This window comes from Agelaius tricolor, unplaced genomic scaffold, assembly GCF_023055355.1.
Source record: "Agelaius tricolor isolate 1412-34295 unplaced genomic scaffold, bAgeTri1.0.p SCAF_10, whole genome shotgun sequence".
Taxonomy (NCBI): Eukaryota; Metazoa; Chordata; class Aves; order Passeriformes; family Icteridae; genus Agelaius; species Agelaius tricolor.
Window position 1 is genome coordinate 15,624,459 of NW_027269270.1, and position 21,339 is coordinate 15,645,797.

At 36.9% G+C, this 21,339-nt stretch overlaps 1 protein-coding gene across 3 annotated transcripts in view; it reads right to left on the reverse strand.

The window, feature by feature from the left end:
- Positions 1-21,339, reverse strand: part of RAPGEF4 (Rap guanine nucleotide exchange factor 4) — a 141,856-nt gene that overhangs the window by 94,463 nt on the left and 26,054 nt on the right. Inside the window, exon 1 of one of the 3 annotated variants that reach the window (XM_071434902.1) lies at positions 8,711-8,898. The exons of the other annotated variants lie outside the window; for them this stretch is intronic. The gene's annotated coding sequence lies outside the window, so the exon portion shown is untranslated. Of the gene's footprint in view, positions 1-8,710; positions 8,899-21,339 lie in introns of those variants that run through there. 3 annotated transcript variants of the gene reach the window in all.

The window sequence follows — 21,339 nt, forward strand, 5'->3', positions numbered from 1 at the left end:
GTTTGCTGAATCAATTACCATTTAGCATGTTCCATATTTAAAAATTATTGGATCAGAGAAGAATGAAATTAAGACTTTATTAGCCAAGTCCCAGCTATAGAAGAGTAAATCCTCATTATGACTAAAATGGTCTAATTTATATTACAGGGTTTTTCATATGGGTGATAGATGCATGTTGACCTCATAATGACGCCAGAGAGCAAATGTTTCCTTCCATTCTCACTTTGTCTCTCCTGTCCTCTTCCTCTTTCCCCTCCTCCCACCCCTCTTTTTCTCTGAAAGCCCTGTATAGGACTTATTTTGAGCCAGAGGAAAGGGGGAAGATAGGCACAGCAAAGAGGGCTACTACCTCCTTCCCTTATCTCCTCCTGCACAGTGACAAGTGAAACTGTAACAGCAAATTCAGAGAAGGAAAAGGAACAACATAAACCATTTTTAAAACACTCATTCTGAAATCTTAGAATTATCAAACATAATTGAATGGAAAAGAATTCTAGTTAGTCTTTTTAAAAAGACAGAACATTGGCTTTAGGCTCTACTCCCACTATGGGTATGAAATAGGCACAAGAGTCAATGAGATTTGACATACAAGTAGAGGGAAAAATTCATATACCGATCTTCTACCATATTGCCATTATGGAACTTCAAGTACAACTTCTCCTACAAATATATTCCATAAACTTCAAACCTTTTGGTATACCCAAAGACAGTCTATCCTCTTTTGCTTTAATATGCTTCAACATTCCTGTGATCAATACTGAATTCATAAATAAACAAGGTCCAGCTGGGTAAATAATGAGAACAAACACACCTTAGGAAGTGGTTATTTATCCTAAATCAACCCTCAAATAACATTATATCTTGTTTCTTGGAATCAATGTAGTGCTGGAATTTCACATTTCAGCAATACAAATCCATGTCTTCACCACAAGTGCTAATTATAGAGTTCAGCTGCTGCTTCTTCTCTAAGTAATTTAGCAGTGTTCTCATACAGGCTAGGAGTGCTGTCAACTCACCTATATTTCCAGCTGAGTAAAGTCTCTCACGCTCCCGACTGGGGTGCTACGCAGTGCTGCTGTATGGCCTTTCAGGAAAGCAGGAGTGAAGCCCATCAGTAGTCATATTTCTGCACTGCCAAACTCCTGTGCAACCATGGTGCAGTCACTCTGTTAATTTTCCCTCTGACATGTGCATGTCAGTGCTAAATCTCTCCATCTGTAAAACACTTTAGGATCCCTGACAAAGAAGGACTCTATGCAAAAGGTCAGATGAATAACTTTCTTCTTGAGAAAAACATTTTAAGATCATTTAAACAGACATGCAAGTCTAGCAATCCGGAAATTCTCACAGCTGCTGTTTGCTACCTAAACTCTGTGCTGCTTAGAGTCATGTGTGTCCACATGATCTGCTAAGCTGGGTGCTGGGGGCTGTCTCTTGCTCCTGAACTTTTTCCTCCTGCACTTTACAATCAGTCCAGCAATGTTTTCACTGTTCAGTGCTGAGTACATGAGCATGCATGTAAATGGTGTATGATGGAAGTTAGTTTATACTGGTTTATATTGTATTGGTTGGTTTATATTCTTCTAAATTATAACTATTCTGTCCTTTATTAGCATTTGTTCAGGAAATGAAATAAACTCATTAAAATTTCAGGACTTTTTTCTTTTCAAAACCAACCCAAAAACTACATCTTTAGGTTTTGGTCCTTAGAATTTAGACTGCACTTTGCCTTATATGGCAACCACAGAGTAAGGGAATCATACATTCAATTTTCATTTTCTCTAGATATGAAAATAGGTATACTGATTTTTTTTAGAGAGTATCTATGTCAATTTGACTTTCCCAGAGCATATATACAGAGCATACCTCATAAAGGTTATAGTGTTTTCAAGAGCTATTTGAAGGCTTCCTGTGAGTAGCAAACGAAACATTAACTCTCTGGAAAGACATGAAGCTTACAAGCTGAAACTCTGATGAACACTTCAGCAATAAGCATTTAAAAATATAAGTAAGCATTATAAGAATAACATAACTCATCAAAGTCCACAGGTCAGTCAGCTTCCTGTTTCTGTGTTGTAACAGGAACAGTGGCATCAGCACTGGGCATTACAGGAGAATTAATGACTAGCTGTAATTAATGGCCCTAGGCTATGCCTGAGGCAATCCACTCCTCCCATCTCCTCAGTAATCCCAGGAGATCCTCTAGTCTCCTTTGGAACACTAACATCTAGTTTTTAATAAAATTCTTTCTACACCAAATTTTTGTGCTTACATTATTTGGAGGACTTTATGTACATATAAGAATAAAAATACAGTCAATTAGGGAGAGCATATTGGAGTGAAAAGCAGGACTAGTGCCTTCAAGACTGAGTTCCATGGGAACAAATGTTCTCAGATAATAAAGAATACAAGTGGGTTTGTATTTCTGATCACTTGCTCTCTATATCTGAAGTGAGAGCCATACTGCATTAACAGCTTCCTGTTACTCTTGCAGCGTTTCTGTTCTTTCAGAAAGTCTTTTCTTCACCCCTGCTCAACTGCCTTGTTCTGCAACACCTCACTCCACTACCACTACTATCATCACTGTTGTAAACATGTAACAGAACCTTTTGGATAGGTGCTAGGCATTTTAAAAACTGGTTATAATGCATGTACAACGAGGATAACAATCATTTTAGTCACCACTGTCATGAAGTTATTAGCACACTACAGATATTAATTTGAAGTTTAAAAAAGAAAAAAAGCAGTGATATGTCATGTGTGTGATATGTCATGTGTTACTTTATTCTCTGCCACAGTCTCTCTTCAGTTACTTTTTTTAAATCCACACCCACAAATTCCCTTTGCAAACATTCGCTGACTGCCTTTTGGCACAGACAGCAAACACATTACAGGCTTTCAGCAAAAAAAGAATTGACCATTCTTCTCAGGTGCACTGTAAAACTGCAATGGAGCCTTCAAATCTGGACCCTGGATATTCTCTTCCCTAGAAAAGCCTTGCACTGAAGAATAATCCATTTGCTGAGATACAATCTGGAATAATGCCATGCACTACAGAAGTAATTCTTGACATAACTAGCAACACATGAAACCAAGGTATCTCTGACTGCCGAGCACCACATACAAAGTCTCAGCAAGCTCAGCTCCACACTTATATTCAAATATTCTCTACTAACAGCCTACCAATGAATTAACAATCAGCAATACTCTCATCACATAGTATAAAAAATTTTGTCTCATGTGTGTTTAAGCTTTCAGCTAGTTTGGACGTCAAACGCTTTTGGTCAAATTTTCCATCAAATGCATGCAAGGGATGTCCCAGTGAGGTCTGTCTGGTCTGTGCATATAATCTAATTGAAAAGGACAAAGCTCTGACTCCTGTAGCCAAATGATGAAAATTTTCATTATTACGTTTAATTTTTTTAAGACATTGAAAAATCTAACCAGGGTTTGTGTGTTCCTTTGACAACACAGATCCAGTACCAGAACATGGTACTGGCTGTAACACTTTATGAATTATATACAAACACAGCAAAAGTAGTAACAGGCATGGACCAGACATATTTGTTACCTTGTTGTTTCAGAATTGTCCACAGATTACTTTAACATTAAATCATATCCATACCACAATCTTCTTCACTGTAAAATGGAGCTGGCAATTTTATCATCACTTATCATGGCCTGGGGAAAATTATGCATTTGTGTACAATTATCAGTTTTCCATAGCCTTTCACTATCTGCAGAGATTTTTTTTTGTAGTGATGGTGGTGCTCCTGAGATAGTTAACTAACTTCCCCTCAAAAACAGATAAAAACTGAAATGACAGAGTTTTTGGCAAGAGAATTTCTGGCAGATGAAGCCAAATAGGAAATGCAGTTCCTGATATAAAACAGCCCACTCTATCTCATCTGAGAGAAGGCTTGCTGCCTGGGTATTTCTCAAATGAAAAATTGCCAGGGTTCAAAACAACTGAAGCTTTCCTGTTATGAGAATTATGTGCTTTACAGATCATGATAAATCCTGACTAAAATATATGGGAGAGTCAGTCTTTCAAACCATTCCTTTCCTTCAGTGAGGTTACATTTACAGTTCAGTGAGTAGACTTGGATTACAAGGTCCTTTTTCACTCAAAGAGACTATTTGTATATATTGCATGAACAGCGTTCAAGCACTGAACAAAAAATATGGGAAGTGTCTTCCTAAAGAAATTACTCAGTCCCTCAAGAATTTTCCTTCTATTATCCCTCACACCTTTCTTTCTGCCTCCTTCCTTCCTCCCACCACTCATCATCTGTCCCAGGAAAATCATGCCAGGTTATTCCATGGCCTTGTTATCATAAAAAGTTGCTATGGTACACTGGTATGCTGAGAAATGGGGTTTGTGTGGTTTGTGGTAAAAAGTGCAACCTGATTCTCGATCCCTTCTGCTGGCAGTTCAACTGGAGTCATTGAGGAAATATAAAAGTGGGATAGAAACCTGGACTTTTAAAAAATCACTGGCAGCCCAGTGCTGTTGACTGGAAACAAGGAACAACCACCCCATACTACTTTCCCTGCTGAAGCTGGAAAGCTAATTGGGACACAGCCCAAGTTTAGTATGAGAAGTCACATTATAACTTCTCCCATGGCCTTAATATCTGTCACTGATGGTAAAGGTGAATTCTACATTTTATTGCTCACTTTTCCTTTCAGTAATTGCTCCCTCCATCTTGTAGTTATTTGTTTAGATTTTTAGTGCATAAAAATCCTGGCATTGCCACTATGGGCTCTGAGCCATCTGAGCAATCTTCTTTAAATACACTAACACATCATCCATATGGTTATCCAATATGTAACTATTTACTTTCCAGGATAATCAAAGAGGCAATAAAAACTGTTAAAAGCTTCACAAAATGTCACAAAATACTGACACCCTAATTAGGAGTCTAAGATTTTCACTGAATAGCAGAGTTTTAGGCATCAGTCTGAATTATCCCCTTTTAGAACACACCTTCATTATTATATGTCTTTCTTTAAAAAGACTGAAAGATCAGATGAGTGGCTGTCCTTAGGAGCTACCTGTTTGAGATCACTGTATTTTGTGCCCCAGTAGTCTGATACCATGCAGTTCACTATGTTCTGGAATATATCCACTTCATGGACAACATTTAGAAAGCTTGAAAAGACTATCTGAAAACTAGAAGGAGAGATACTAAGAAAACTCCTCTCAAGTATGATCTTCCTCAGTAGCTTATAATTTTTTAATGGTTTTCAACAGAGGTTCCAAAATTTTGTAGAGGACCCAATCAAGGTATAGTTTGTTTTTCATAAAAGCTGTAATTGGTACGATTTCTTTTAGAGTCAATTTACAGATATTTTTTCCCCTTTCAGAGATTCTCTGTTTCCCTAGAAGATTATGATATTTGGATGAGAGATCACTTTGTTGAGACAGTTACAAATGTATTCTCTTCACAGCATGTGCAACACTGTCTGAGGTCAAAGTCACTTACCATAATCTTCTAAGCATACTTCTGGCAGCACCTGATGCTGTTGATCAGGGCTGCTTTATACACTGTAGCTTGTGAGCTAACATTTTATGCCAGAAGTTGGTTGTGAGTGTTCCAGATGCAATTCCACAGATGGGTTAGTGATTATTGAACTTGTGGAACAAATCAATGAGCTCTTAGGCCTGCATGCATATAGTGAGATGGAAGCTTTTTACGCATGCTTTAAAGACCTGCAGTTCTTAGGTCTCTCGGGATACTTGCAAAATTGCGCCTCTTTTTTTATCAGAAGTGACTAAACCCAAAAAGGACTAGGAGGAGCAGGAGGATGGAAAGCCATGTCATTCCTTTTCCTGGCCACGGATTTCATAAGCTTTGGGATAGGGACACAATATACTCATTGCACCAGTACAGAAATTGACTCTCTCTGCTATCATGGAACTTGAAATGCCTCTTCTTGGGGCAATACAGTTTCCTTTTGCCACTAATAGAGATAACAGGGGTCAGACTTTCAACTTCAAATGGAAGATGTACTATTCTGTAGACAGAAAATGAAGAAATTATATTCAACTGTCCCAGTCTGAGCCCCTATGACTGTCTGTTTCCCAGGACAGCCTGCTGTTTGGGTGTCATGCCACCATAGGATTCATGCTGCTTTAAGGTTTCAGGCCCTGCCTTGGCAGCTTTGGTTGGCAGGAGATTTTTCACTGAACTCAAATGCAACAAGAATATTTTTATGTTGTTTTCCTAAATATCATAAGTAGAAGCAAATTCAGTATGCTGAAATTGGCATCAGGAGCCCCCTGCAGCTCTGAAAGTGCAGGTATTAGTGTCCATTAGCACATTTTAAAGCACAAGAAACTACTTAGCATAAATTTATTGACTAAAACTGAAGGTGAAAATTAAGACCTTGTTGGAGTCTAGTGAAAGAGCTTTACAAGTAACAGTGAAACAGGACAACAGACTGACAAACACAGAATTTCACTCTGGAGGAGAAGGGTGAGCCTTGTCTTGTCAAATGGAAAGTTCATCACAACCATATTCAGCCCACAATAGACTTTTGTCTCTTTAACTAAAAATGAAACATTAAAGCAGTTACCTAATTCCAGTTTTGTCATATGCACTGCAATTAATTTAGCATCTAATTTAAGTGTGACCGCATTATGAAACTTCACAGAAACACACGGAAGCAAATGTTTGTTTTAAGATCAAAACATCAACACAACTATAGAGCATTGTAGCAGATATAGGAATTCTAACGCTTCAGAATAACTTCAAAACAAGGGAAATTACTTGTTTTGTTATCTTCATCAACCCCAATAATCTTCTGCTGTTCCAATGAACACAGATGACAGGAAAAAAGGATGTCTTTATTTCACCAACTGAAGCCCAGCTCCATTAAGAGGAGCCAGACTGATTATATTACTCTGTCATGTGTAAAGAGACTATTTCAAAGAACAAAACATAGGAATCTTTGCCATGGAGTTGACAACTTAAGACCACATTGGGTACACTAGAACAGACATAACAAGATCAAAGAAATCACCATTCCTCTTTGCTTCCTGTTGCTGTACAGCTTTCCTCTCTTTTTGAGTTTACTATTTTCTAAGTCAGACTGCTAAAGCTGTGAGTTCCCAATGGCATCTCTGCTTCAGGAGCTAAGTACAACTGAGGGCCTGTGTGATCATCCATATGCACATTTGTATAAAAATAAACTCTCTACTTGGTCCATGTTTCATCTGCCAGTTGGCTAGGTTGGTTATTTATTCTGCTGGGAAGAATGAGCACCCTTTTTGCAACACAGCTTTACCTTCCCTCTTCTCTATCTCCATCCATCAGTCCTGTAGGAAAGTTGCAACTACTACCAGGTAAACCTTTTGTTTTGGCTAAGATCTAAAAAAAACCACCTGTGTTACAAAATCTGAAACTGGCCCATATGCTGAATATTTGAGGTCTGTGAAGAGGATAACAGCCACACAACTATCCCTGCATTTTTCAATTGCCACAAAAATAAACCATTTGTAGACTCACTCATACAGGCTGCTTCTAAGCCTCCTGCTACTATATTTGGGCATAGTTACAATGCTATAAAATAAATAGACGTTGCTCTGTATGTTTATACCTACTTTCTCAAGGTCCTATCACTGAAGTGCCTTTCACACCTCCTTTTAACATATTTTATAATTAGTTTGTTTAAAGCCACTTTCTTTCTCTAGAAACAAGTAAATAAATATAGAAATATTAGTGGATTTTCATAAATGCTTCCAAATTTCCCTTGCTTTCAGACTGCACAGCAAGACCTGCTTTGGGTTTCCCTGCCTTTTTGCCTAAAGCCATGAGAGACAGCCTGAGATTCCACATCAATAGCTTTTACTACACATTTTTTTCTCTTAGGGCAAAGCATCACCTTAACATCTGAACAGTAAAATTCCACCTTTCCTTTTTATTTTCCCATGCATTATTTAAACATGCTGCTCTGAATTCTACAATTAGGATACTCCTGAGTAGCTACAATCAACATCTTTAACGTCGGATACAGCAGGAAATGTGTGCTCTCCAGGATAGTTTCACACATTTGTTTGGTGTACAGTAGCCTCAATTTAAATATGATAATCTAATTCAGTAAAAATGAACCGAAATCAGATTTACTGCAAAAACTTTTAAAATTTAATTTTCAGACTAGCAATCAATGCTTATTCAGTTTTCATCTTATCCCTGCCTTCCCTTTTTGCAGATGCTTAAATGACACTAAATTAAACAATTGTACAAATTTTTAAAAATGCAGGAAAATTACCATCTGCACTAAATTCATGAATAAAAAGGTCCAGATAAATCAGTCTTTATGAGCACTTTTCTTAACAGAAAAAAAATTATAGAAAGCAAAAATTCTCACAGTAAAAATAAATTTTTTAAAGATCATTTTGAAACATAAGATGACAGAAATTATAAAGAAAGATCTCACCATCATCTCATTCAAAACCTTCCTCAATTCCCAGAATATGACTTACAGGATTAAATATTAAAACATCTTCAAAGAAAGAACTATGTTGAGACGCACAGCAATAAGCCCATTACTATTCACAGACATAAACAGTATCCAAGTATTATCTGCTTAGTATTAAGCTCCATTGCATTTTCCCTAAATCTATGCAAAATAAAAATATACTCTAGTAAACAACAACAATTGCAACAGAAGGAAACAAGCAAAAAAGGAATCTTAAACTTACATTGATGTGTTATTATAGGTCGTGCACAGCAAGTAGCCCTAAGGATACATTTTAGGTTTTTTATCCATGCTCCGTTCTTGTTGCTGATGTGACCACTTAGGCACATGGTCAAGTTGCAATCAGCTTCTCTCTCAGTGATGTATGAGAGCTGTGCTGATTTATCTCGTCCTTCTGCAGCAGATTAGCACTAATGTTTCTGCTTCTGTATCCTACCTCTCTTCAGCGTAGAACCCGCATTATCATTGGCAATCCGAATTAAAGAGGCAGTGAACATAGCACAATTTTTTTTTCTTTCTGAAACCATTGCAAAACAGGTAGTCCCACACAAATAAAATCTTTTATCCACCGAGCCTATTTTTCAACACTTTTGGCAAGAACAGTAGTCAGAGATACAGAAGAATGGTTCCAGTAAGTGTGCTATAGTCTTCTAGTGATTTATTCTGTTAAAGGAATATTCTCCTATGCAGAGGGCCCTAGGCAAGAGATGGTTGTAATGCAGCAACATTTCAGCCAAAACCACAGGATCTTCACTTTGTACCACAAAGGTATTGTGCTACACACAGTGAAACTCTAGTTTAGCCCAAAGAATGGACAATGTGAAATTAATTCACAGAAACAGGGTTTAGGAGAAAAAAAAGCAAGTTAAGTGCCTTCTATGTTAAAAGTACTTAATATATAAATTGATTAAGTTAAAAATTGTTTCAGTGCCTTACAGTGTATTCATTCATTACAAAATCTTTCTTTTTGCCTTAGGATTGATATATTTTACACTATGGGATTGGCAAATTCAAAGTATTACAAAGAACATGACAATCTTTTTGTTACTATTTTCACTTTGCAGTAAACACCTACTATTTTGGCAGTAAAATACAATTGTTAATTCATTATCTTTTCAATACAAGACACCATGAGGCACAGCTGTTTAAATTTTTATAAGGACTTTGAAAAATATTTAGGAAAAAAATTGATGTCTTAGACCATCTTGTCTTGAAAATGTGAACATTCTGACAAGTCTGCTCACTGTCAAAATGACTCACATCACTGCTGTTCCTAGCTGCTACTCTTTCTGATCATAGAAGTATTTCTCTCTGTTTTTAAGAGCCAAATGTCATACCTGAATATCAAACAAGAAATGTATGCTGCTTGAACACTAGCAATATTTGAGCAGCAGAAAAATTCTAGCTATTCATAAAGACCTATTCAATGTCTATTATCAGCATTCATTCTTAAAATACATTATATGGACTGTCTTACCCTAACCAGGAAAGAAAGTGAAACTGAATCAACTCATTACTTTATAAAAAATGCTAAAACAGAAGACTATTTTTGCTCTAATATGGAAGTCTAATGTGGTCACATCCATTTCAAAGTGCTTTCTGGATTATACATATACCTGCCACAGGAGCACACAACCTTGGGGACAGAATGTAACAAAGACCTAAGAACAATCATTAGCAGAGTATTTGTTCAAAGGCAGCTTTAGCTCTTGGTGTGGGACTGCATGAGACTACTTCAAGCCTCCCCAGCTTTCCTCCTCTTTTTGCGTGTTGTTGATAAGGAATGAAATGCATGACTGAAGAAGGGCATCCAGAAAAAGTGACAATCTCCTGAGGGAAGGTATGTGAAAAAAGAGCTTCAAGGCATCCCCAGCACTGAGCTGACAGCACCTGGCCATTTCATTTGCTGTACTACAAAACAGGTACTTAGCCTTTAGCCTGAAATCTTTAAATCTGGCGTACAAACAGCGTTGCAGCTTCTACTGCAGATACACATAGAATCATTCCAAAAAATCAACTCCACTTCAAACAGAACCATTTATATTGTCCCCAAACTCCTATCAGAAGTTTGTCTGGAACTGCATCATTCTGATGGTTAGAAAGAAACTTTTGGTGTACACTGAAACACTCAAGCTGCTTAGTACCCATCTGCTCCTGAGCAGCACCATGCTTTTACACTTTACACCCCCTGAATGGTGGTCTTGTGTACTTACAGGCACCAACTAAATTCCAGATCGGCTTTCACACCAACAAGACTAACCCAGAATGTGCTTTTATCATATAAAACAGACAGTCCATCTCCCTTGCCACTGTAGTCCTTCTCTTCACCTCTCCCTGTTTTGAGTTCATGTCTTCTGAACCCTGGAGAGCAGAATGATATACTGTGTTCCACTTGGACTGAACACAAGAGTTCATTTTGGTAGACCATATACTGTGGTTTTAATACATGATGCAATAACATGTAAGCCTCCTGCTACCTTATCTTCAGTAGCTAAAAGCTACATATTTATCTATAATGAAATTCTGATATATATCAACATATTGGGGTGTGTTAATATGTATTTTCTCTGCTACACTACATGAGACCATGAAGTTAGGAATTAACACCAATCAGCACTGATATATGTCAAGTGCTTATGGATGTAACATTACTGCTGGCCCCCCTGCCAAACTCCCAATTTTTACTGAAACATCATATTGGTTTGATAACGTAGCTTCCGGTTCTGTGAAAAAAGTTGTTTCCATAACTATTCAGCAAGGAGAGGAAAGAATAGCCATTGTATCACTGGCACAAATAGCATCATCTGCTCTTTCCAGGCTCCAGTGGTTTCCTTAAGTGTTACACACAAGCTATGCAAACAACACACTAATACTCCAAACATGCAAATGGATTATATGTATTTCCACAGGAAATTACTCAAGGCAATTGAGAGTGTAAAGTCAAACAAATTATCATCTATAATTGAAAACATGCAAGTAACTTTTAATTAAACATCACTCCTCTACTGAAAAAAAAAACCACAGTAGAACTCTACTAAAAGGGAAGATAGCTAATAAGGAGAGGGAAGTGGGAGGGGAAGGAATGAACAAAACACTGTTTTGTGAAAAGGCTGTTGTTCACAAAAAAATTTGCAAAGCAGACTTTTAAATGCATTTATTATTGATTCAAACCCCACATCAATTTCAAGCAAGGCAGGCAAATACAAAGTACCTCTCCATCTCTCTGTAGCAGCTACTTGCTGACCAGTTTCACAGATTGTTTTTTGTGAGTTGTTCATTCCCACATTAAAAAGCAGAAACCTCATACTAGTAGTTTGAATTATTTTGTTAAATAAGAAGGGAAAATATAACTCATGGTCTCCTCCAGGATATCACAACCATTTACTGTATTTTATTCAATACAAATTAACTCAGTTCTTATCCAAAGACTTTGTCCAGTTAATGGATACCAGGAAAGGAAATTTGCCTACCATTTTGAAATGATACTCCAATTAACAGTATGGATACCCATGTAAAATCAATGTCTTAGAGAACTCTTGTATTAGGAAAATATGTATTCCTACTGCTGCTGGGGCTGGAAGCATTTGCAGAACTTCCTTTGCCTCACACCTTCCCATAACTTTAGTGTGCAAAATTGACAAGAATCCACTCGAGTATCAATACTTAGTGGGCTGATTGGTAGCATATATCAGTCCTGAAGTTGAATATTCAGAAAGTTTAAAAGGCAGAAAAATCTGCATTCTCTTGTTAAAATAGGAAAAGTCTGCTTCTTAGAATAAAATTATACCAAGTATCTTTTGTATATGAGGTCAGATGCAGGTAGCACCCTCTATAAGGCAACTCCATATGGCAGATGTATGTAAATACATCAGAAAGAAACAAAAATCAAAGTTTCGATGTGAATTTCTTATAATCCCAAAGCATATAATCTTTCAACCATACCACAGCAACAGCATAAGTAAATGCTCCAGCTATTACAGGCTCAGACTGGAGTGTAGCTCTTCCTTGATAACACATTATGTAAAATGGGTACAGGAATTAACGCTGTTGCTGCATCAGTGTATTCAGACATATCTGCTTAATTGTCTACACTTTTACTACATTTCACTCCTTTAGCTCTGCAGAGCAAATGTGCTAAGAAATACTAAGTGATGACATAGTTGTCACCACCTTTAACAGTGCAAGACTTATTTCCTTACTTCTTCATGATTGCTGGTTATCTAGTAAGATCCAAATGTCACAGATAAACCTAAGGAGAAACACCCAATAAACCCTTAAGCAGAACTCAACAAAGCTTCCATTAAATGCTAGCAGGAACAGAAGTGACAAATGTAGAAAGGGAAACCGTATTAATAAATCTGTGGAAGAGAGAGATACCAGAACACTGAGAAATGACAGCAGAAAGAAAAAAGGCATTTGAAAAATGTTTCATGCTTCCAGAGAGGATACAGGCTTGAAGGATATTGGCAGAAAGGAAGAAAAAAGAAAATAAGTCTGTACTGAGCTTTTAATCTTTCCTTAATTGTACTGAGAGTCTCCAGTATTATCCCCAGAGAGAATTAAGTATAAAAGACTAAGTTACTCAAACAAGTTCCTTTATAACAAGTCCTTTCAGAACAGCATGACTTCTTTGAAGGACTCAGTTTCTGAAAGATTAGGTCACACAAAAATCATATTGTAATGAGTATTTTTATTACACTAAAACAAAATTGTACCTGATTCCACTAACCTGCGCTCAGGAATATGTGGATAGGGTGCTGTGGGAATAAACAGAATAGAGCTTGTTTGTCTATTTTGGTTAATACTTCAAGAAAAGGGTTTGCACTGGTAGTCAAAAAATATATTTTTCAAAGGTCAAGAGAGTGGTGGTATGCAAAATATAATAGAAATTACTTGGGAAATGGTCAGAGGTTAAAATGTCAGCAAGTTGAACTATATCAGTTCAGTACTAGATGCAGGATAGCAAGTTTTCACTTTAAATGTTTATTATTTATCACACTCAAACAGCTGTTATATAAGCCTGGCTTAAAGCTATGTACAGCATCTAGAAAGAAAACAGTATTTTATCAATGTAACTTGAAATTAACAGAAGTAAAGTTCATTTAGAAGATTTAGTGTGCAAACTTTTAATAGTGAGTTTCAGCTTTCTTTCAACTTCTTCACTTGGGATTTGACTGAGAAGGTATTTTAAGCAGAGTTCAGAGGAAATACACACTAATGGTTCTATGTAATCAGGCATGGGATAAAGGATAAACCAAGCCTTAAGCACTACACCAGACTGATGGTATGAATCCACATACTCTGCTAAACCACTGATTTCGACAACAGCCTGTAATAGAAATACTAAATGAAAACACAAGTTTTGTCAACATCCAATTCATGAAATAATTCAAAAATACATGGAACACATGCCTTAAAAGGCATCACATCTTGTGTGATGTTCTTCAATATTTGTGGCGTAAACAACTATTCACCAAAAGAAAAATATTTATCCATAAGCAGACTTGCTTCCATAAATCCCCTTGAGATTTAAACATTTCTGAGGGCCAGGAGGCCCTTTCACATTCCTAGTGAACAGATTTCTATGAATTTTGTAGCTCACTGAACTAATGGAATTTGAGCAATACCTACTAACCCCGAGAACTGTAACTACTGGAGTTTTACTGCTCAGATTGAAATGAGGATTGATTCAAGAGCAAGCACGTGGACTATCTGGGGTTTTTTAAATCTCTTTATTTTCTTGATATCTGGGACTGGCCATAATCAGCAAAGATGACAGGCTGAGCCCTGTAATTCTTATTCTCTGCCACAGGAGAGATATTCCACATTTAGGTCTTAATTTTCTATATCTTCCTTTTTAAGTGTACCCAAGGGATGCCGAGAGTTCGTAAGGCTTTGATATGACTTCCCTCAGTACTGGGCTGGCCATTGTGTTAAGCACCCCTGAAGTACTTAGGCACAAAATCATTTGAGGGATTCCACCCTCTTGCTCTCACATTGTATCAGCTGTATCAGGGGGTAGAAATTGTTACAGAAGGGATAAGGCTAAAGAGAATCGAACACTACCACCATCAGCCCGTGCCGCATATTATACAAGGAGGAAAAAGCAATTAGTAATTACCTGGGTTGAAATCTCACAATGCTCATTGATTTCAATATGGTAGTGTTTCACCATGGATGAAAAGCAGGGAGAAACCAGGCTAAGGTTTCTAATAATCACTGAACTCTGATTATGACCAGGAAAAGGTATTTATGAGAACTGTACTATCTAATGCAAGCAAAGAGCACTCTTCTTTTGAACTCATTTATTAATCCATATGCCTAAACAATTCTTAATGTCTGAGGTTTAGCTTCTTTTAAGTTGCTGAATACCCATTCAAGGGAGTACTCACTAAAAATAGAAGAATTTATATTCCACTAAATAGGACCTGTATGTTTCATTACTCTTGCTATATGAAAGTGAACATTTAAAAAATATTTTGTAAAAATATTTTATAACTACACCAGACTGTGGGAATTAAAAGGAACAATACATACTATGATAGGACAACCTTGCTTTCAGCTTGTGCTAATCTGTTTAAGATCATCCACTGCCACAAAACTCCTTGTCAAAGATTGCTAAATTTTTTTAATGCTGCCAGGTTTCAGCTAATGGATTTTTAAAATGTAGATATTAAAACATATCCATTGATCCAAGAAATGGTATCAGATAATTTGCCTCACCCATAATATAGTACAAAGCAGAAAGCACCCACTGAAATGCAGAATGCAAGCACACACTCTGTGTAGCAATGCCTTGGAGGAATGCATCACTTGTATCAATTGCTGTAAAGCAACAGAAAACTCAAGCTTCTAAGGGCTTACTATTTTTCTCAATAACCTGCAGACTAACAGTAAAAATAGATAAACCTGTATTGTAAGAAGAAAAAGTACAATTCATCTGAAAAGAGACAAAGGACTGAGATGATAACACCAATCAGAAGATCAGAAAGGGTCCATCTCTGAAATAACCCATTCAAATACAACACCACACTGAAGGGACGGTCTGTGTTAAATCCAGAAGTTGAGAAGTGTAAGCAAAGCCCTATGCAGCTGATCACTTTGGTATCCACTTCAAGGCAGGAAAGGACACTGCCAACCACAAACAGCTAGAACCAAAGCTCCAGGCAATCTGACACAGAAGTTTGACAAGGCAAATCTAAATTTGCCTTGTAGCATCTACACACACAATACATATTAGATACTGAGCAGATTATATATGCACACATATCTGAAAAAACATAATTCTGTTAGATTCTGTTAGGCTTTTTTTTCTCTCTGTGACAGAGGAGAATGAGAGACATATATTTGATAGTAAAAAGTATGTCTGGGAAAAAAGCCAGAATCAATTTTATAAGCTTCAAATGTTATGATTCTTCTGAAAGACATTTTTACTTAATAAAAATGAACTAATGAAAGACCAGAAGTTTGTTTCCTGAAGTATTATTCACAGCCTCCCAGTTGTGTTTTTCAATATATGTTTTTGCCATTTAGCACATCATGCTTAGAGATACCACATTTAATAATACAATCTGCTGAGGATGAAAAACATTTTCTTTGCTAATAAAAAAGCTGGTTATAGAAAGTGCAAGTTTGGCAGTAAAGCTTCCAAGAAAAATTGCAGCCTGAAAAACACCTGCAGACTTTAAGTGTATACATTTCAGTTTGTCAGATGTTTTTCTGTAATTTAAATATTTTAAGAATCAATCAAAATACTTTCTTTTCTTGGAAATCAGATGAATTCATATTTTTCAACTTCACATCTAACCATGATAAAATATGGGAAAACCAATAAAGGCATTACTTAACAGGGAGACTGACATGCTTTCTGGATGTCTCAATTCTTTTTTATCCAAGAAACAACCTCAAATAAGTCAAGCCTTCTGCAGTATTATTTAGGACCTTTTGAAGTGCTAATGAACATATAAGCATTTATATGGACTGTAGATAGGAATGACAACATATTTTTGCACAGTGTCTGGTATAACAGGATTCAACACGGGGTTCAAACAGATGGTCATTATTACAGTGATACAGAACAGCACTTAAGAGAAATGACATGGTAGGATGGCTTAAGAGAAGCCACACCTACACAGTCCTATTCCACCTCTGCACGGTGATCAGGGACAGAGTCACAAAATACTGCCTTTGAAATAGATTCAGAATAAATCAGGAGACTGAAATACAAATCAGTTGTAGGGATGACACACAAGAACATGCACCAGGAAAGTTTATTGCAGAGAGACATGAGGAAGGATCAAGATCTTTCCAACCAGCATGTTATTTTCCAATATTTTCAGTTGCTTAAGAAGTGTCTGAAGCACCAGTGACTGTCACCTTAAACCAAGGATAACAACAAAGAAAGGGACACTCTGAGTTAAAACTAACTGGATCTTCTCCAAGAATTCTGCCTCATGGACAATATTGAATATCATAATAATGACACAGTAAATAATCTGAAACAGAGCAGACAATTACCAGTTATGAATTTTTCAGTCACAATGTCATTATTTAGCAAAGGATTTATCACAGCTAGGCTCTCCCAAAACACTTTTACACTTTCATCAGTACATATTACACCAAGGGAAATGCTGCATTACTGAAGTGAAAAATCTTGTTCCTAGAAAAGCTTTTCCACTGTCAATGGCCAGGAAGGTTACCTTAGGATATAGACTGTCATAAATACTGTTCACAAAATCTGCATCTATTCTTAAAATATGACATGATTAATACAACCAAACGAAAGCAGCAGTGATCATGGTGCTATGCTGACAAACATGGCTGGCTCTGATGCATGTTTGGCTCCTGAGAGTTAAATGCTGTTTCATGCTCATTAAAGTCTTCTTTACCAGACAGAACATCACTCATTAAAATTAGAAATGTCTGAAAAAGCAAAACAAGAGGATGAAAACTAAAACCATATTATGAAGATGATCAAAACCAATGTAAATGAAGTACTAAAGGCCAGAATCTGCTCCCATGTAGCTCCTCATGTATTTAATCAGTTGTGTTGTATTCACTGAAATATGTTCAATTCATACCAGCAAAACTGGGAGCACTATCTGGCACTTTTTCTTGGTATAATAACAATTCTGGAATCTTTCCCTACTCACTTGCATGCTTTCTCAGTATTAACACAATGTATGAAGGTGGGATGTTAGCTATTTTCACAGCTTTGCTCACATCTAGCCAATTCTGTGTTTACTGTCATATTCTAAAACTGGCCACAAGGATTTTTATATTCTTCCTCCTTCCATGTGTTCCTATAGGAAAAAAAAAATCTTGCCTACCATTACTTCATTTTTCAGTGTCTCTCACACTAGCTCTGTGTCTTTGCATAAAAATTTGTATTTGTTATCAGCTGGGATTTGCAGACAACATAAGGCAACAGATTCCACATACCTGGGTCCTTCTGATGCCTTAAGTTTTAGCTTTTATATTTTTCAGATCAGTACTGCTTCAGTATATAACTCTAAAACTCCACAGACTGTCAGCTACTGTTCTCCCATTTTATTCAGACAAAACAACTTCTCTCTAGACGTGAAACTCAAGGACACCTCACTTTCTCAGGCACCAAAAAATGTAAACAACAGTGAAGTAGGGAGCAAACTGGGGGAATGTGACTCCATTACCCGAAGCTGTAGTTGGATAATTAACCTCAGATATGCAAATAGACCAAATTTATACCCATCCAAAAGACCCGTGATAGTCATCCATCTTGGGTGTAGTCTCTGTGAGCCTCCTGCACTGCTCAAGGTGCAGCCTTTGAAGGCTTTTCAATAAATACCTACCTTTAACTTTATCTAGCATGTGTTCTAGGTAGCCTCTCTAGGCATCACTTCCACATTTCTCTTCTGTATTGTATTCTGTATATGATAACATGGAATAATTCTTCCTTATTATGACAAGATGACTATTTGGGAGGTTGGTGAACACAGTATTCTGGGTACCTTGAAAATGCAGGCTACCACAATTTGATCACTTTCACATTTCTCAAATAAAATCCCATTAGAGAGACAAATCATCAAGGAATCATTTGAGCAGTCAATGGAGAGAGTGACATGAAGCGGGTAAAGACAGCTGAGTGTTCCATGACCACCTTTTTATACTTTTGTGGGTCTCCAAGCACTTCACTATTTTAAATCACATGATCACCCATCCTGCAAAGCTAAATATTCTGTATTTTATTAACTGTAGTTTTATACCTCTACTATGTTTGCCTATAGGAAATCAGTAAATCAGGGCAGAGACTTCTGCAATTGATTACTGGGCAATAAACGGGCAGAATGGTACACCATAAATCAAGGTGATAGTTTAGGGGCTGGACATTAATCTGATTTTTTCTTTGATTCCCCCCTTCCAATATTTCATTTCTCAGATCAAATTTAATCTCTCACTCAAATGAACTGGAAAGAATTTCTGGTATGTAATACTCATTGGTGAAAAGGTATATTAGAAAGTACTGACATTTACGTGAGATTCCTAATACGCCTTAAACACACTGAAGTGTTCAGGAGCCTGCCAGAGAAAGAAGCAAGAACATTCTCATTGAACAATGCAACATGTATTTTCCAACAGCTTAAGGCAAGGAAAAGGCCACCTCTCTGAAATTCTGACTACTGCATTACACGAGGTTACATGCAGTAACCTCCTTTGACAAACAATGCACTTACAATATGACCAAATGGATAAAAACAAATTAAAATCCTTCCATATTTATTTTCACTAATGTATTTTTACGTGCCTTCATAATTCCTACTGCTATAATTCCAGGACATAAAATGAAGTATAAAATGATATTACACCTTGATACAAGAGGTGTGATTAGATAGACCTTAAAGTGACAAACTGATATTCCATACAAATACATGGAAAGCTGTGGTCCCAATTCTGATGAACTCAAGCATTATTCAGAAACCCCACAGAATAGTGCTATAGCACCCCCTTTCATACATGAACTTCCTACATGGCATTCCAATGAAATGGCATCTAAAACTTCTGATCTCACAGACCTGGTTTTAAACTAGCTCATTAAAACCTAGCGCTCACAGTGCTCAGAAAACAAAGGGGGTAAGAAAGCTGCTTCTCCCAAAGCTATCATTACAGAGCAGTTCAGTCTGCTGAGGGCTACTGAATTAACAGCAGATGGGCAAAAGCAAGAAGCAAGTTACACTACAGTTTATCAGTTTACAAGATGTATAAGTGCTGCTGAGTAGGAATTAAAAAAAATTATTCTGACCTTATGAGGGCCAAGTCTCCCTCTCTCCAAAGTCACTGCATGCTGAAGTAATAGCTGTTCTTCATTACTCAAGTGTTTCTCAAGGCATGTTCAGTAACTTCTAACACAGTCCACACAAAAGGAAATAGGTTATTTGTATGTTATCCAAGGAAGGCTGAGTAATACACCACAGTAGGAAAGACCTCTAAAAATAAGTCACCTCTCAGCAGATTCACTCCCTTCCTGTCCAGGTTTGAATCAGTTTGCAACTGCATGAAAAGACAAAGCTTGAGGATGAATTATGGAGAACTGTAATGATCACACTGCTCAAATGCACTCATTTCCCTCCTACTCTGTTTAAAAGAATCCAGTTATTAGGGGTGGAGCAAGGTAGTGCTCAACAGGATGTGCGTGACCAGAGCTCCCCATGCGTAGTCTTCTACTTTCATGTCTATTTTTGGATATATTTTCCTTTGTGCTTTGAAGTAGTTTTTTGGGCAAGGTAGCTAGCACTTATACATGCTGAGGAAGGAAAGCAAGCCCTCATCAACAAAAACAGTATTTTTTCCTACAGATCCATAGAGTATCTTGGAAGTCTACAGTGTTGTAACAATAACAAGTTACTTTTTCATGTTTTGTTAGTGCTCTTCAGACACCAAAGCCAAGGACAGTCAGTGCACAAAGGAACATCACCGGTGATTCCCATAACCTACAAGCTCTTTATCAGGGAACAGTGTTCAGCTGTGTGAGAATTCTGTGTGAGATTTCATCATCTTTAATCCACTGTAACAGCATTGATAGACAACGAGTCTCCAAGGATGAGTAAGCAGAGAAGATCAACAGATGTTCCCCAACAGGATGCTACTTCAACACAGTCATTAGAGAAAAGACTGGCTCATTTTAACTGGTAATTGTTGTTATCAGGACAGTGTCATTTGTTTTGACCAGTTTCCCCTGACTAATAGAAATGAAGGTCACAGAAAATCTTTCTGTACTTAAAGGACTGACTGAATATAGGGCTGCGTGTATTACAGAAGGCACATTACTGTATTTTTTATAAAGAATATCCCATCTTTTCCTTAAAGAATATTTAAATTTAAAAAAACTGGCAGACTAATATTGATTAACAAAAAAAGAAGTCAGTTTAGGAGTAGCTGTCTTTTTTTCTTTCAGGTATAGACCCAACTACATTAGTACTGATAGAAATTAATGCTTTTGCTGTATATTGTGCATTAAGGACATCAATAAAACATATCTAATCTGGGAATCATTATATCAGTACCATTGCTGCTTAGTGCAATACAGGTAATAAAGGATAAGTTACTTTTCAATTTAAACAAAACTCAGAGAAGTCTGCAAATTCACAATATGAAGTTTCAGAGATACTGAAAATTCTTTCTAAACTTAGAAATAATTAAAATAGATAAACTTTCTCTCAAAATCTAGTTTCAGGATGTATAGTAAAAGTTTCATAAGCAGCATAATGGATATGTAATTGTCTTTCAAAGAACTGCATAGATATAAAAATATTTGTTGCAAATGTGAACTTCATCAGTAGGCTTCAGTATTAACAAATTTTTAGTGTTAAGAAGGAC